This window comes from Eschscholzia californica, unplaced genomic scaffold (assembly GCF_041429995.1).
Source record: "Eschscholzia californica isolate CP2 unplaced genomic scaffold, dmEscCali1.0.p SCAF_5, whole genome shotgun sequence".
Lineage (NCBI taxonomy): Eukaryota > Viridiplantae > Streptophyta > Magnoliopsida > Ranunculales > Papaveraceae > Eschscholzia > Eschscholzia californica.
This window is the reverse complement of record NW_028238472.1, coordinates 12,577,860-12,595,795: the sequence shown is the minus strand read 5'-3', so window position 1 is coordinate 12,595,795 and position 17,936 is coordinate 12,577,860. Positions and strand designations below refer to the sequence as shown.

At 34.5% G+C, this 17,936-nt stretch overlaps 1 pseudogene across 1 annotated transcript; it reads right to left on the bottom strand.

Moving 5' to 3' along the window:
* Positions 1–2,227: 2,227 nt before the first annotated feature.
* LOC147537166 (putative sugar phosphate/phosphate translocator At5g25400 pseudogene) lies at positions 2,228–3,846 on the bottom strand (annotated as a pseudogene). The gene has a single exon (XR_015226042.1). The product of XR_015226042.1 is annotated as a putative sugar phosphate/phosphate translocator At5g25400 pseudogene (transcript).
* Between the last annotated feature and the right edge of the window lie 14,090 nt (positions 3,847–17,936).

Below are 17,936 nucleotides of genomic sequence, written 5' to 3'. Positions count from 1 at the left end.
TTTTAGGTGTTTGTATCCTTTTTGTATAAAGTATCACATTATCTTCCATGTTGACCAGTAGGCCTTTTAGTGGAACTAAGTGGGTATCTACATCAAGGAAAATGTGTTTGGTACTTGGGGAAATATCACATCAGGTTTGAAATAGGTGGTAGTTAGAATAATTGAACTAATAAGGTTTTGGACCAAATTATTTCCATTATCACACACTGACCTCAAAATTAGGACTCCCACCAATTCCTTCTTGGTTTGGCTAATTTTATATATGAAGCTATATTCAAACAAGCACTGATTCGTTTGACTTTAGTTGATTTCAGAATGTTGTCAAATTCATATGTATGACCCAAACTCATTTTGAGTACATCACAAATATAAATGAATCAAAACCGATTCATTATTCTCATTATTTGAAATATCCTAAAATGACTATGGTAAATCTGACTAAAAAGAAGTCTCATTGGAAAAACATTGGCTAAGACCAATTGTGCTTTATGGGCCTACATATTAAGTTAAACATAGAGTAATATAAAGAAAATTTGAAAAAAAGAAAAATAATATGCATAAAAATCTATTTAAGTTTGACATATTCTACAATTAGTATCACCGACAATGCTCAAGCAAAATATGCAAGTAAAAGTAAAATGCCACCACACAGATAGTTCCATGGGTAAGAATTTTTTATGGCTAATGACATATGACTTGACAAAAGCTTCTTAATGAGAAAATACATCTTTCATTAATTTTTTTTTCGAGTGAAACCACAATAACATTCATAGTGAAATCGATCCATATGATTACATGGTATGAGAATTCTTATTTTTCTGAGAACTACATGAGAGTTACAACGTAAAGTTCCACACATAATCTTCAAATATAAAGTGCCTCATTAAAGAAAATACATTATTGTACTACACTGAAGTTCTACACATTTCATTAATTGTTTAAGTCGTTTCGTGTTGTATAAATGACTACATATAAGTATATAACCAGTAGTGTTTAAAATGCAATTCTGCAAGGTAAAGAAACAAACTTGCTTATAATGTGGGGGCTATAAGGTACCTAAAAATATTTGGATTTACCAAAACTAACTTGTGATGGGGACACCCAACCAAAAGTTGTATTTTGTCATATAGATATTGGACTTCGTTTTCCCAAACCATAACTAGGTAGGAGAGTGGCTTTTCCAAGGCATTATTACTAGGTAGAAGAGAGTCCATCAATGAGAAGGACATGAAGTTAGGGGAGCTGTCAGATCTCATTTAGTACTTGTGAATAGAATACTCAAAAACCCAACTAAATAGGAGAATCCCAATTTATAATAGTAACAAATAGGACATGAAGTAAGGGTAGTTGTTGGATTTCATTAATTAGGGTTAAAAGATCCAACTCACAAACTTTTTTTTTTTTTTTTTGTTGAAAAAGATCCAACTCACAAACTTGAATGTACCACTCAAAACTGTGAAACTTTTCTTAAAATCTGAATCAGGGATGCTTTCAAGGTTCAAAAGTTTCTAAACATAAATATCCGAATTCATTGCCATCAATAGTTTAAAGTTTAAGGATAGGGTTTCTTTTTTACTTAAAAAAGCTGGCAGACAGTAGGATATCGAAATTTCCCTAAGACATGATTTCTTTGAAGAACTATCTATATCGAACAAAGAAAAACCAAAAGATATTCTGAGAGATCTATATGTCGATAGCTTAAGAGCGGCTCCAATGCAAAACTAAAATAAACTTCATTAACCTACGTGTCAAGTTTCAATTGAGATTCCAATTGCTATATGGCAAAATAGAGATCCTCAAATTTTGTTTATCTCCAATGCTAATCTCTATAGTTGTTTTGGTTACTTATATGGCATGATGAACTTTGTAAATAATATTTCGCTATTTTGAAGATATGGAGACATAAAGATCAAAATCAAGAAAGAAATATACGACCCGGGATTACAGAATAAATCATCGACATTTATCCGCCAGATTTGAATTAGTATCATGAGTATCCAAGACTTGAATTAGCATCACTGAGTATTACTGTTTGACCTTGATCGATCTAAACTATGATCTCTTAACCCTATCAGTTCAATAAGAGATCTAGAAGCTATAACCAAACGCGTCTCATATTACAGAACCAATCAGTAAACTCATAAGAACAAACACTCCAATCTCCAGACAAGTTAATCTTGCTTACAAATCAACATTAAACAAGAAGAAAAGATAACTAGAACAAAACTGATGAAATATATATATGTATTTAAATTTCCAAATGTAAAATAGAATGCCTACATGTTCATAACATCAAATTAAAATAAACGACGAGAAAGAAGTAAGTAATATCGCCTTCGATAAGTAAACTACTAAACCGATATCTAGATATAGAAAAACAAAAAAAACTGCCTCTGAATCCATCCGAACACATGGAAGAACGAAAGAGATGAAGAAACTGAGACAACCCATCTTACCCATACTCCAAAATCGCCGTTCATGCCCTACTTTGAATACGAAATTGATAATCGAGACGGAATAGTTAATAAATCAGGCTAGAGAACCATCCTTACCAGTTCCTGTCCCTTCTCTCACTATGTCCAATAATTTTCCCGATTCTTCGTCAGTAGGCAAAGGCTTCTTCTCAACTTCTTTGTTAGTAAGTGCTTGAAATTTCAAGTAATTATAATATGTAACACCCAAAAATGCAAGTCCATATCCAATCAAATTGATCATAGTAACAGTATCTTTAATAATCCTCCATGAAAAAGCAATCAATAACCAATCTTTAACAACACCAGCAACATTCATAGTAAGAGCTGAAGTTTTACCCACCAACAAAAACACAGCAAGATTCAAAGCAAATGCACACGAAGAATTCGTTCCGAAAATTACCCAATCAAAATGAAAACTTGATGATTCTTTCAAAGAAGGGAATTCAACAAGTACCCAAGGAACAAACAAGAACACTAAACAACATGGAGCAACATAATAAAGAGATGTAATTGGATTAAGGGTAATACCTTTTGAAGTTAATAAGATTTGAATTAGAACCAATCTAGTTGCTTCAAAAGCAACAGCACTAAGTTGAAGAATAACACCCCAAGTATCAAATTGAGCTTCCCCATAAGCAGCAATGGCTACCCCAAATGAAATTGAAAGCATATTAGCCATTATTTTAGATTTGAAAGATTCTTTTTTGAACATAACACTGATTGAATAAACAGCAACTGGCATTAGGGCTTTCAACATTTGGATAAAAGAGACTGATAAATAGATATAAGCAGAATTTGAGAACCAAAGAGAAAGGGAATAAAGAGCTCCAATAGGAACAACAGATGATATATAAAGCTCACGAGACATTGAAACTGGTTCAACAAGTTTTAAGATACGAACAAGGAAGAAAGCTAGGGCTGAACAAAATGACATATGGATCATTGTTAGAGAAATTGGGAATGGCCAATTATACATCTTCTTATCAAGTATGTATTTGTTGTAAACAATCACAGTAAAACTCAAGAAGATCCATATACCAACGTACGCGTAAGATAACAAGATCTTCTTTACAACGCTTTCGCTCAAAGAATTCTCCTTACCCATCTCTCCAAATCGAAGAAGAAGGATGAATGAGAGAGAGAAAGAGAAGAGATCTGTGATTGAGAGTAAGGTGTTTGTGAAAAGTCCTCTGAGAAAGAAGATATAGTTTCTCTCTCTAGATGACTAATATCTCTCTGTACGTTTCAGTTTATGAGAGGTAAGATTCGGAGATGGAGAGGTCAGATGTGGAAGAAGAAGAAAAAAACGGAAAGGCAGTTAAGTTGAAGATTGATGAGAATCTCTTTTTTTAAGAATATCAATATCAATGGGCCACACAGCCCATAGATTTAGGGTAAATATCCATTAAGAAAGCCCATGGGAGATTTTCATAAATATAGCTCAAAGTCAAAATTAAAGGTCGGAATGTGTTATGGGATACTGTATTGTATTAAGAGTCAAGTAGTCAACCATACCTTTCATCAAAAAAAAAAAAAAAAAGTAGTCAACCATACCTATTTATTTTTGGTAGATTGTTTTGGGTACGAAGAAAAATATTCGGAAAATAAAAATTTAGTCAGACAAGATTAATTCAAGCGAAATATTTAATTTTTAATCTAAAAATGCACTTGATTATTTTTTTTAATGGAATACCTCCTCTGAATAAATGACAATAAATTAGAGAAATTGTGCATATAGCCCAAGACCCTCTGCTAGAGTGGTCAAAAACTAAAAAAAGTGACGGGTCTGAGGGGTATTGGGTTTAGTTTTTATTCGATTAAGTGACTTTCCGAAAAAGTTTGTATACGTTCATGAATTTGTGATCAACCAATCTTCTAGACTATAATTCTTGTGTCTGGTTATGTTTTTTATTTTCTCAGGCGTTAATATGTATCGTTGAGAAGATGCTTTATGTTCTTTAATATTAAGAATTATCAAACTTCATCTCTTACTGACATGAACTCATCAACAAAATAGACCATGTAAATTACATAAGGAGAACCTAAGGCAAAACCAAACATCAACTATCTATAGTTGAAGTCAGAGAGGTCCAGACAACTATTAAGGTCTTGGGGCAAATCCAGTGTATGGGGCTGAGCTCCCAAAATTCAAATTTTGGGAGCCCAGCCCCCATACATGGTTGCCCAACCTAGGAGCCCCGGGGATGGGCTCCTGGTGGGGTTGGGAGTCCCAGGCTTCCGGGCTCCCAAATGGGAGCCCTGCTGCTGGGGGGACTCCCAACCCCCAAAAGTAGCTGTTGGGAGTTCCTAACGGCTAGTTGGGAACTCCTTCCCAATGGCAATTTGGAATGGGTCTCCAACCTATTTTCCATTTTTTTTTATTATTATTTTTCTTTTGTTAAATGTAATAAAATATTTTAATTTTTTTTTAATGTAAATTTTTTTGATGGATTTTTCTTTTTGAAATAGAACTTCATTGATTTCATTTTCTAAATAACACTTCATTAATTGAAAACCAAATACATAATAACTCCCCCACAACACACATAATCGAAATACAAATCACACACGCGTACACCACACATACACATATTTTAGATTTGGGAGCCCCGACGTTGGAATTGAGACAAAACTCGGGGACTCTCAAAATTGAGAGCCCGAACCCCACATTAGATTCGCCCTTAGACAAACTAACTTCGTTAAGCTAACATAGTATATTATGTGTGGGCTGAAAGAATCTTTAATTGGACTTACTGTGGAAGTCCATAAAAGCAAAACAATACCCGAAGTCAAATGGAATTCTTTTTCAATTGCCGAAGTCAAAAGGAATTGAAATGAGAGAGTGAAATACGGAGCGGGTCGGGCGGAGATTAGCAAGTGCGTGCGTGCGCGGTAAGAGGGAAATGGGGATTTACGCGTGTGAGAAGTTCTTAAAGATGTCACGTGCTTTGCATGCGTTGACGTTCACAATCACGTGACCCTTACAAAGTGGTGAAGTTACGTTACTTCCACACAAAACTAGACACCTCGTATCAAACAAATTTTACTTACCAGATCCGTTAAACCAATAACGGTAAAAATAAAGGTACAACAAAATATCCATAATATCTATTATATAAAACATAAGGGAAAACGATGACTGGGACAAACACCCTTTTTTAATAAGGGATATTGTCTAGAAGCCCTTCTAGAAATTTAAAATATAGTCCTTCGTAGAAATAAAGTTACCTATTTAAAAAACAATAATTCCTTCATTCTTAGAAATAAAATAACTAATTTAAGAAAAAAAAGAAACAACATAAACTTCAAGGGTTAAAAAAAGAAATTAAAATCTCTCTCTCTCAATAAAATAATAACTAATTTAAGAGAAAAAAAACAAAAAAATAATACGAAAAAAATAATAACTAATAAAAATCTCTCTCTCAATAAAATATAACAATAAATTTCGTAACATTTGATTGATACAAGTGTCCGTGCCCTAGGGCACGGGACATACCCTAGTTCTAAATAAGTCTCATAGATTCCAAAAAAAAGAAAAAGAAAAATAAGTCTCATATAATCAGGGGCGGCCCGAGCCCAAAGCGACCAAAGCGGCCGCTTTGGGCCCCATCTTGTTGAAGGGCCTCTCGATTCGATATTTTGTATGTCAGCTTCCAAATAATATTTATATTCTTACCAAACTTTTAACAAGAAAGAAGTTGTAGTTCAATTGGTAAGGGTTTAGGATGCATGTAATAGGTTAAGGGTTCAAATCCACCTATAAACATTATTAAAACTTAATTTTTTTTTCTAACTTGTCTTACATAGGGCCCCCATTTTAACTTCGCTTGGGGCCTCCAAAATACTTGGGCCGGCCCTGCATATAATGTAGTTTTATCTTGGTTGTTTGATAATAGTTATAAACTAAATCCTTTCTGTAAAGTATAAGAGTATGAGGGAAAGATGATATTCAAGACTATAGTAGAAAAGTGGTATTTCATTTACTTACTTCCTCTCTGGAAAAAGAGCATGGGATGGGTATTTATACCCAAAACCGAAGTCTAATTACATACCCACGTATCATTCTTGCATGCAAGCATTAGGTGTTGCTATTTAATTCATTATCATCCATTTAGGACACCTCTTGCTCAAATGACTTAATAACTAAGTTAGCCATATCATGTGTATATCCTTCTTGACCAATCATGGTCCTCCATGTCATATAACAAGGCACCAACTTCACTAAATCTCTGGGCAGCCAATATATGTAACACTCCCCCTTGGATGACCACAAGTCAAAATATTGTCTCATAAAAAAAATTTTTGAATGACGCTGGATACGCAAAACGCTGCCTCGTTAAAACCTTGCCAGAAAAAACCCATTGGGACAAAAACTGGACGAAGGAAAAAGAGTACAACGCGTAGATATCCAGTACTAGTGATGCAAAAATCTTCATAGATGATATTCTCTCCCTGATGAATATCATATCTTAGACCGATGTAATCTTATACTATAAGATTATTCAAACTCCGCATTCCAATGCCATGTACTAGTTTTCTGAACGTTGTAGTAGGCAAAGACTTGGTAAACAAGTCGGCATAATTTTCACATGATTGTATCTTCTGAATATCAATTTCGCCATTCTTCTGTAGATGGTGCGAGAAAAATAATTTAGGTGAAATGTGTTTTGTTCTGTCACCTTTAATATATCCTTCCTTAATTTGAGCAATGCAAGCCGCATTATCTTAGTAAATAATGGTAGGTGATTTAATCCCGGGGAGATCGCATGAAAGTCTAATATGACTAATAATAGATCTTAGCCATGCACATTCTCTGGTAGCTTCATGAAGAGCAATAATCTCCGAGTGGTTAGAAGATGTAGCAGGCATACTTTGCTTACTTGATCGCCAAGAGAAAGCTGTACCGCCACTACTAAAAACATAACCTGTTTGTGAAACTCCTTTATGTGGATCAGATAAATATCCTGCGTCAGTATATCCTATCACTTGTGAACCATCAGAGGAATTCTTCGAATAGAATAATCCAATGTCGTTTTGTTGGTGCCGAACTGAATCTGGCCAATAAATTTACTGCAAAAGAAATGTCAGGTCTAGTATATTGAGCCAAATATAATAAAGCACCGATTGCACTTAAATATGGTACTTCAGGATCAAGTAGTGCTTCATTATCTTCTTTAGGACGATAAGGATCTTTTATAGTATCAAGAGATCTGACAACCATTGGAGTACTAAGAGGATATGAAGTGTCCATGTGAAATCTTTTTAAGACTTTTTCAGTATATAAATTTTGATGAACAAGTATGCCACTTGTGCTCCTCTCAATTTGTAAACCAATGCAGAATTTTGTTTTTCCAAGATCTTTCATCTCAAATTCTTTCTTCAAATATTCTGCAGCTTTTGAGACATCTTCAACTGTTCCAATTAAGTTTATATCATCAACTTATATTGCAATGATAGCCAATCCAATATTTGATTTCTTGATGAACACACATGGACAAATCGGATCATTTACATAACCTTCCTTGGTCAAGTATTCACTGAGACGATTGTACCACATTCGCCCTGATTGCTTTAAACCATATAAAGCTTTATTAAGTTTAAGTGAATACATGACATGTGGTTTTCCTTCAGGTAACTTGAATCCTTCAGGTACCTTCATATAGATATCAGTATCTAGATTGCCATATAGATATGCAGTAACGACATCTAGTAGATGCATATCGAGTCCTTCTTGAGCAGTTAGACTGATTAAATATCTAAATGTAATGGAATCCATAACAGGAGAATATGTTTCCTCATAATCTATCCCAGGTTTTTGTAGAAAACCCTGTGCCACAAGTCGTGCTTTGTAGCGAACGATTTCATTATTTTCATTTCGTTTTCTTAGAAAAAACCCATTTGAACCCAACTGGATTTACATCCTTGGGTGTAAGGACCACTGGTCCAAAAACACTACGCTTATTGAGTGAATCTAGTTCTGCCTGAATTGCATCTTTCCATTTCGACCAATCAGGTCTTTGTCGACATTCCTCAATAGAGCGTGGTTCATAATCATCATTCTCTTTCAGAATTGAGGTTGCCACTGCAAAAGAGAATACCTCGTCGATAATTGTTTCATTTCGGTCCCATACTTCCTTTGACCATTCATAATTTATAGAGACTTCCTCATTGTTTTGTAACACTGCCTCATCAAGAGCTTTACCCACTTCAAGGGATATTTGTTCAGAAAGTGTTGGTGTATCATTTATAGTCTCTTCTAGAGAACTATTATTTTGTGATTGGTTCTTCCTCTTTCTCGGAATAGTATCTTTAGAACCAATTGGTCGTCCACGTTTCTGACGTGGCTTAGACGACTCATTTGCTATAGCAGTTTCTCCTGGTCCTTTAGGAATATTAATTCGTGCACGAGCATTAACAGCAGGGATATATGATTCTGTTACCCTTGCAGCATCATTAAATGCATCTGGTAGTTTATTTGCAATGCCTTGCAAATGTATTATCCTTTCTACTTCTAGTTCTGACTGACTAGTTCGAGGGTCTAGATAAGACAAACTCTCTGTATGCCAACATAAATCATTTTGTTTATTATCCGATGTAGACGGACATTCTCCCCCTAATGGTGGGAAAATTGTCTCATCAAAATGACAATCTACAAAACGTGCGGTGAAAGTATCACCTGTCATAGGTTCGAGATATCTTATAATTGATGGTGAGTCAAAACCAACATATATACCTAGCCGCCACTGAGGTCCAAATTTAGTACGTTTTGGAGGTGAAATAGGGATATGCACCGCACACCCAAACACACGTAAATGTGTAATATTTGGTTGATGTCCCAAAACATGTTGTAACGGAGAATAACCATTTGCTCTAGGCCGAAGACGGATCAAAGCTGCACATGCCGAAATAGGCAATTTAGTTTTCATCAACATTGGTCTTGCAATTAGTTGTAGATGTTTTATGAATGATTCTGCTAGACCATTCTGGGTATGAACATATGCTACAGGATGTTCAAGATCAATACCAGCTGCCTGACAGGAAGCATCAAATGCTTTTGATGTAAATTCTCCTGCCCCATCAAGACGTATCTTTTTTATAGGAAAATCTGGAAAATGAGCACGTAGTCTAATAATCTGAGCTAGTAATCGTGCAAAAACATTATTACGTGTTGATAAAAGATTAACATAAGACCATTTGGTAGATGCATCAATTAATACCATAAAATATCTAAATGGTCCACATGATGGGTGAATAGGACCACAAATATCTCCTTGAATCCTTTCCAAAAATTTAGGAGATTCTATATGAACTTTTGTGAAAGATGGTTTTACAATCAATTTACCAAGAGAGCAGGATTTACAATTAAAATTCTTAGTTATCAGAAACTTCTGGTTCTGTAATGGGTGTCCTTGAGAATTTTGGATTATTCTACTCATCATGGTAGATCCAGGATGTCCCAAACGATCATGCCAAAGTGTCACCACACTAGGGTCGTAAAGCTTCTGGTTTACGACAACATATGATTCAATCGTTTTTATCCTTACAAGATACAATCCAGAAGAAATAGTCGACAGTCTCTCTAAATCATGCTTCTTGCCAGAAGTATTTGAAGTAATATATAAATATTCTTCATTATTTTCATCTCTAGTCTCGATGTGGTAACCATTTCGACGAATGTCTTTAAAGCTTAATAAATTTTTCAAAGACTTGGTTGAAAACAATGCGTCATCAATGGTTATTTTCGTACCATGCGGTAATATTATAGTTGCTCTACCAGAGCCTTCAATGAGACTAGATGAACCAGCGATTGTTATCGCATTAGCCTTGTATAACTTCAAGGTCTCAAAATATTTATTGTTTCGAAAGATAGAGTTTGTAGTTCCGCTATCAACTACACATATATCCTCATCATCCTTTGATAGTGTCTTTCTGTAATCCATACCTTATGTACACAAAAATAAGACATAAGATTATAACATATTTGTATTATATGAACATGACAATATATTACATTAATTATTTAAGAAACAAAGTAACATATACAAATTTAACACTATTCTGGGAAAATTTTGTCAAACTCTTCATCAAGTAGTTTGTCAAATTCAGCGGGAGGTAGATGATCAAAGCTACCATCGTATATATCTCTTTCGACTGCTAGGACACAATCTTTTGGAATTTCAAGATTACTGCCGTAATCAACAGGAAATAACTCAGTTTGTGATTCAGTATGATGAATTTCCACTTCATCAACTAGAAAATCAGACACATCTAATCCAGTGTTATAGGAGGAACCACCTATCTCCATCTGGTTCATTTAATGCCCCTTTTCCTTTGTCTTGTCGGCTAAATGGATGAGGTCTACTACTCGAGTTATTATTACGTCCTCGACGACCACGGCCGTAACCACGACCACGTCCACCAGAGTGGTAGCCACCATCTCTGTTATTCCAATTTTGACCATTCCCACGTCCTCGTCCTCCAGAGTGGTAGCCACCATCTCTGGTATCTATTTGGTGATCGTTGCCACGACCACGTCCTCTAGAGTGGTAGCCACCACCTCTATTTTTGTTGTGATCGTTGCCACGATCACCTCGTCCATAAGATGTCACATAGGTTTCAGATACTTCTGAATAACCTGTTGGACGAGCCTCTTGATTTTTCATAATAACTTCTCTATTCTGTTCCGCAACAAGTAGACAAGAAATTAAATCAGAATGATATTTAAAATTCATATTTCTGTACTGTTCTTGCAGGTTCATGTTAGATACATGAAAAGTAGAAAATGTTTTCTCCAGCATTTGTTCTTCACTAACAGGAAAACCACAATGTGCCAATTTTGTCGTTATTTTAAACAGAACAGAAATATACTCAGAAACAGTTTTATAATCCTGCAGTCTCAGATGCAGCCAGTCATTTAAAGCCTTAGGAAGGATAACTCTTTTTAAATGGTCAAAACGTTTCTTTAAACCGATCCATAACAATAAAGGGTCTCTCATATTTAAATATTCCGACTTTAGATCTTCACATAGATGGTGTCGGATAAAATTCAGTGCTGCCGCACGATTCTGAGAAGTTTCATTATTTCCCTCTGCTATGGTTTTCTTTATATTCCTTTCCTCTAAATGAGATTCAACATCAGGAGCCCAATTCAGATAGTTACTTCCTGTTAGGTCAAGAACTGCAAAATTTATATTAGTTAGATTCGACGTTTGAAAAGTAATAACACAACTTACTTTGATCTTCAAACGGTCTTCAAGACAACCCTTCGTCTATAACTGAAATTATTTACCCACTTGTAGAAACGATCGTGCTGATAACGTAATGTAGTTTTATCTTGGTCGTTTGATAATAGTTATAAACTAAATCCTTTCTGTAAAGTACAAGAGTATGAGGGAAAGATGATATTCAAGACTATAGTAGAAAAGTGGTATTTCATTTACTTACTTCCTCTCTGGAAAAAGAGTATGGGATGGGTATTTATACCCAAAACCAAAGTCTAATTACATACCCACGTATCATTCTTGCATGCAAGCATTAGGTGTTGCTATTTAATTCATTATCATCCATTTAGGACACCTCTTGCTCAAATGACTTAATAACTAAGTTAGCCATATCATGTGTATATCCTTCTTGACCAATCATGGTCCTCCATGTCATATAACAAGGCACCAACTTCACTAAATCTCTGGGCAGCCAATATATGTAACATCATATATTTTGTTCTCAAACACTCAATTAATTTACCAAATAGATCGACATGGGTGCCAATTTAATTTCCTTGTGAGGATGAGGATCTAATATCTAGTTCAGAGACAACTTTTGTATATATAATGTCGCATGAACTTTTTTGTGTTTATGTGAGTCCAATCTTCCAACAAAACTAAGTAAATTTTCACATTATTTATCTTGATTCGTCTTCCGATGAATTTTTGTGAATCTAATATCTTATAAGAGGGACCGCTGAGTTGAACTTAATGAATCTTTCAAATTAGTTCAACATATCATCCAATAACCCTAATCGAGCATCATTCTTAATTTTATGATTAAGCAAACTAAACCAGATTTCTGACGAGAGAATGGAAAAAGAAATAGTACAATTTACTTTAAAGAGAAAAAGAAGTTTTCTGAAGGCCGGGAATCTAGGGTAGAAAAAAAGTCTCTGAGGCATATAGACTTAGTCAATATCACGAGACTTAGTGAGAAATATTTATATTTTAACGCAAAAAATAAATTTGTTTGTTTTTTTACCCCTTAGTCTTCATCTTCAACCTACTTTCACCTACAAATTCTGATCACCACCACAATTTTCGGTTATTGCCACCATAATTTTCCATAGTCAATGTTTTGGGGAAATAAGAAAATTTTCCGGAGAATAAAAAAACAAAAGGTAGAAAACCAAATAATTTATCCCAAACACACCCCTCTCTTTATGTCGCAGGGATAGTTATCCGCCAGAAAAAATCGTCGGACTCTTCATCTTCTCTCTCTTTATTTCCTCCCCTTCGCCGGATCTCTAGTTTCCATCCGGTTTCGTCTGGAAACATAAGGAAACCAAACGAGACTAGATCTCGTCTGTCCTGGTTTTCAGATAAAACTAGATCCGGTTCCATCTGGAAAAAAGAACTTTTGGGAGGTCGGAAATAGAGAGAGTAGTTATAGAGAGAAGAGAGAGACAGAGAAAAAAATACACATGCCATTTAAATCAATCTTGATTGACTAAGTCTTTATGCTTCAAAATTTTTCTTTATGCCCCACAACCACGACCTTTCTAGTAAAGCTTAAGTAATTAAATAAGACTATAAGAGTTAATTTCAATTTGGTCTTTTACGGATTTTTTTTTGTTGAACATTCTTTTACGGATTTTGAGCTCACCAAAATGATCCTCTACAGATGTCAACTTTCAAAATGATCTCCTTAACTATTTTCTTGCTAGATTTTCTTATTATAATATGTATGTTGGGTTCCAAATTGCCTTTCTTTCTTTTGTCATTGGAAATTATTATAACCAATTAACAATTGAGAGAGATAATCTTACTTTATTTTTCTTCATATTTTTTCATTTTTGTATACACCACAGTCTCTCCATCTTTCATCATTTCATTTAAACTGCACAACATCTCTTCACTTTCTTTCACTCCTTTTTACAAATATTAAATTTAGGTTTAGGGTTTTCTCCAAATCAACCTGGCTTAGGGATTTCTGTCAAATTAGCGAGTCTGATTTGAGGTCCCCTAGACCAATCTTAAACTTTTTATTGTAGTTTCTCTTTGAAAAAAAAATATGGAGAGAAGAAAGATAGGAGCCCAGGGAGATGAAGATATAAAAAGATGCAGAAACAAAGTTTTAGAGACTATATTAGAAGTTGGACGTCTTTAACATGACAAAACAGGAGTATTACAATTGCATTGAAACTTAACTTCGTGTTTTTCAAGGTGACTTAAGTTTGACAGAAAAAAAGATGTTCTCTTATTGACCTTTTATTAGTATATCTTTTTTTTACTTATAAAACAAAGTTGTGGTTAAGCTATCGAGGCACAAGAATAAACCTAATTACTCTATGTAGTAATTGTGGTCGGCATCAAGAAACAAGTTGGCTCAAAGTCAGATACTTCAATAATTTTTCTTTGGGTTGAGGTGAGTTTAAATTCCACTTGTGTTTTTCTCTTTGGATTGAGGGTTAGTTTAAATTCCACTTGTGTTTTTCTCTTTGGATTGAGGGTTAGTTTAAATTCCACTTGTGTTTTTCTCTTTGGATTGAGGGTTAGTTTAAATTCCACTTGTGTTTTTCTCTTTGGATTGAGGGTTAGTTTAAATTCCACTTGTCCAGTTGATGTTTGAGGCTTTAAAGAAAATGATGTTTGAGAACACGTAACAGTTGGGTACTTCGGCTAACACTATATACAAATTGTCATGGGTAGAAAGTTAAAGCATGTTAGGGCAATTCCAATGTGGGGCTCGGGCTCCCAATTTTGGGAGCCCTTGATTTTTAGGAGTCCCGGGGTTTTTTTCAATTCCAACGTCGGGCTCCTAACAGGGGCTCCCAAATCAAAATTATGCACGTGTGTAATGTACGTGTGCGGACTTTTAATTTCAATTTTCAACTATAAATTATTAATTTTAAATATAAAATTGAAATTTAATATTATGTTAGAGATAGAGAAGGAATTTTGAAAATATAAAAAAAAAAAAAAATTAGAGAAATGATTGGAAAAACAAATTTAAAACAATTTATATTTTTTGAAAAAAAAATTAGTATAAAAAAAAAATTTAAAAAAATTAAAAAGAAGTGGGGTGGATCCCCTTTTTAGGGGATCCACCCCAAATATGGCCGTTGGGATACCCCCAACGGCCATATTTGGGGCTGGGAGCCTAATGGGCCTAGAAAGGTTACCCTAAATAGGTCTACACCCGCAAGTGCACGGGTGTCAAGTTGTAAAATTCCGGTAAGACCGGTTCGTTCCTCAGAGACTAAGTGAAACCTATTCTAAGACTTGGTAGTAAGACGGTTTTGAAAATGGTTTTGGTGATAAAATAATAACAAACAAATTAATAAAACAAATTATGATACAACGAACTTAAATGGGGGAGAGGACCTAGGATTTTAGAAATTCACCACATAAAATCACCTTTAGAAACAAATACTTAAAATGGTTAATTCTCTTTTTTTTTTTATAACTCGGAATTTCGGATAATGAACTATCCTAATTCCGGGAGATGTTTTCGTTAAAACCGAATAAAACATAACAATGTAATCATTTTATTTTAAATAAATCTCTAAACTATTGTTTATCAATCAATAAGCATATATCATCAAAGAATCTAATCTAAGCATGATATATCAAATTTAAAAGTATAAACAATGAAAAGAAAATCAATTCTACAAATTAAAACAATTTTAACTTTGAATCACAATCAAGAGAATTAAAAAAATAAAAATATGTCTCTAAAGGTTCAAGTATGAGTTTCATCCTAAAACCCTAGATGGAGAGAGTTAGCTATTCATGAAATTATAACAAAACTCGGAAAATTAAGTAAGAAGTGAAAGGAGAAAACATAACTTTTTCTAGCTGGAAACAATTTCCTTCTGATTTTCCCCTGGCAGCCAAACGCACCCCTGAGGGAAAACGATTTTCTCGTCTTCTCGGAAATAATTTCTCTGTGGGAAAGTTATTTTCCCACAGATTTTCTCGTCTTCTCCAACTCTTTTTCTCTCTCTACTTTCTGAAAGATCTCTTTTATCTCCTTCTAAACAGTTCCTGTCTCTCTCTATAACTCTCTGTTTCTTGATTTCTCTCACAAAAATCAGAAACACAATAGAAAAGAAGACAATGATAATACTTCTGATTTTATTGAATTTCTATTTCTCTCTTCAACAACTCTTTCTGTTTATCTCTATATCTCCCTACAATCACTCTATTTCTCTCTCACAAAGAAAATAAAACGATTGAATATTAGTTTAAAGAATGAGATGATGAAGACAATTAGATGATAATCTCTCCTAATTTCTTCTTCTCTGATTTAATCTCTTTCTCTCACTAAAAGAGATACTGAAGAAGATGATAATAGATGATGATGATGATGGTATGAGTTTTCTCTGTTTTTCCTTCTCTCTTTTTCTCTGATTTTTTCTAGTTTAGTTGAGCTGATGACCCCCCAAAAGATGATGTATTGCTCTCTGTTTCTCCTCCTTTATAGACTAAAGAAACAGCTATGAGATCAATCTCCAGACCTCTCTTTTACTACAAATCTTCAATTCTTTCTATAATCTCTATCGAATATCTTCAAACCTTCTCTCTCTCTCCTGTAAAATATTTGAATCCTCCTCTCTCAATCTTCTAAATACAGCATTAGCAAATCAATCTCTCCTTGAATATCTTCCTGTCTATGACTGAAAATAAGAGAATAATTTCATAGCCCAACTGTATGCTACTGAATATCTCTTTCTATTTTCAAAAAAATCTCCAGCCATCCCTTCTCAAAAGTTTCCTGATTTCATCACGCCGTTTTCCCTCTTTACTATAATTACTCACGGCTTCTGGCTTCATGGGTAGGATATAATAGAGTTTCCAATTTGAATTTCAAATTGGAATCAAATTGGAAATTTGATTGGAAATTCTAAATTGAGTGGAGCTGGTGGAGGCATGTCACAGGAAATCTTATTTAAAATCAATGGTGGGACCCTAAAGGAAATCCAATTTGAAAGCCTCTGTGTGGTGCTTTAATTCCTTCTTGTAGCTTGAAGGAATTTGGGCAACAAATGAATCACGTTTCTGGTCCTTGGTTTTCAGCCCATTATTAAATGCCCCTCTAAAAACCCGTGTTGCAAATCAGCCCCGAACTAACTTGAGTTGAACCAAATTAAACTTTTTGGGTACCAACTTGCACATGACTTTCGTCAAATATTGGTTGTTTCGCCAAAATACCCCAACATCTCGATTTCATCCGTTTTTCACACTGGACACCGTAAAAGACACCTGGGAAAGAGAAATAAACAATTCATCAGAGTAACTGCTCGAAATAGACTAACTAGCCCAAATTAAGAGATACAGATGGGACATTTTCATGTCTCATCAGAGCCCCCCAGCCCGGGCTCCCATTTGGGAGCCAGGGAGCATGAGGCTCCCAGCCCCACCGGGAGCCCAGCCCCGGGGCTCCCGGGTTGGAACATGTGGGCTGGGGCTGGGGCTCCCAAATTTTGAATTTGGGAGCCCCAACTCCCCCACATTGGAGTTGCTCTTAGTCTGTGTCTGATAAAACAGATTTCATGAAAATATGTATTTACACCATTTAGTACAAAATATATTCCGTAGTTTTAGGTCCCCAGAGATCTATTTCTATGAAATACTGTACTTTTAATTGTTTTTGATCTTCAATTGTTTCTGACAATTCATTTTGGAGATTATTATTTTTACTTTTCAAATTTAATCTTGTTGTGTTTATTCTTAAAAGAGTTCCGTTTGTTTTTTCTTATTTCTTTTTCTCTGTCTCTTCCATCGACAATTTTTTCTCTCTTACTTTCTACCTCCCCTTTCAATCTTCCTTTAAACAATAAAAGAATAAGTACAACTAACAGGGCCGTGCCTGAGAATTTCGGGGCCCCGTGCGAAATTTGATTGTAGGCCTTTCGAACAACAAAAAAGTACAAATAAAAATTGAACAAAATTTAAGATAATTTTTTGAAGAAAACTATAGATGAATCCAAATTTCATTATAGAACGCATACCAATAAATAGATAAAAACTGTTGATGAATCCAATTGAATTTTGAAGAAAATAGTAGTAAGAAAAAAAAATCTATCTTTTGATATCATTTTTATAAGAGATTTGGGAACGAAAGATACTTTTTATTCTATCAGAAATTATACTTATAACTACATTTAATACAATAAAATTGATAAATTTTCATAAAATGTTGGATCATAACATATATATTTATATTTACCTATGGCTGGAATTTTTTTAA